The 358-nt window shown below is 43.3% G+C and overlaps 1 protein-coding gene across 6 annotated transcripts in view; it reads right to left on the bottom strand.

Annotated features, from left to right (window-relative positions):
* The window catches only part of LOC106875112 (secretory carrier-associated membrane protein 1), a 124,950-nt gene that overhangs the window by 71,983 nt on the left and 52,609 nt on the right, over nucleotides 1-358 (bottom strand). The window lies entirely within an intron of this gene.

The following is a 358-nucleotide window of genomic DNA, read 5'->3' on the forward strand; positions in this document are numbered from 1 at the left end:
GGGGGGGGGGGTATAAGAAAGAGAAAGAGATTGTGGAGTGTTGATCACAATGCATGTGTGTCGCAATTGTTCCATCAACGGCACAAATTCATTGATAATGGAAAACGGTGGAGTATTCCAGACACAAAGCCATAACCAAATCTTGAGGCAGGCTCAGCATGATTTGGTGTGATATGGCTGAACCATACTAATCCTTTTACAAATATACTTTCATACCCGAGGTCAACTCAAAACCATAGGAGAAGATACTTCTCCATTATGCACTTTTGCATACTGGAAGAGAAACAAGCACTGAAAGGCAAACTTATTAACCAGCTGCATGCCTCCACCCCTCTCTCACTCTCTCTCTCTCTCTCTC

This window comes from Octopus bimaculoides, chromosome 22 (genome assembly GCF_001194135.2).
Source record: "Octopus bimaculoides isolate UCB-OBI-ISO-001 chromosome 22, ASM119413v2, whole genome shotgun sequence".
Lineage (NCBI taxonomy): Eukaryota > Metazoa > Mollusca > Cephalopoda > Octopoda > Octopodidae > Octopus > Octopus bimaculoides.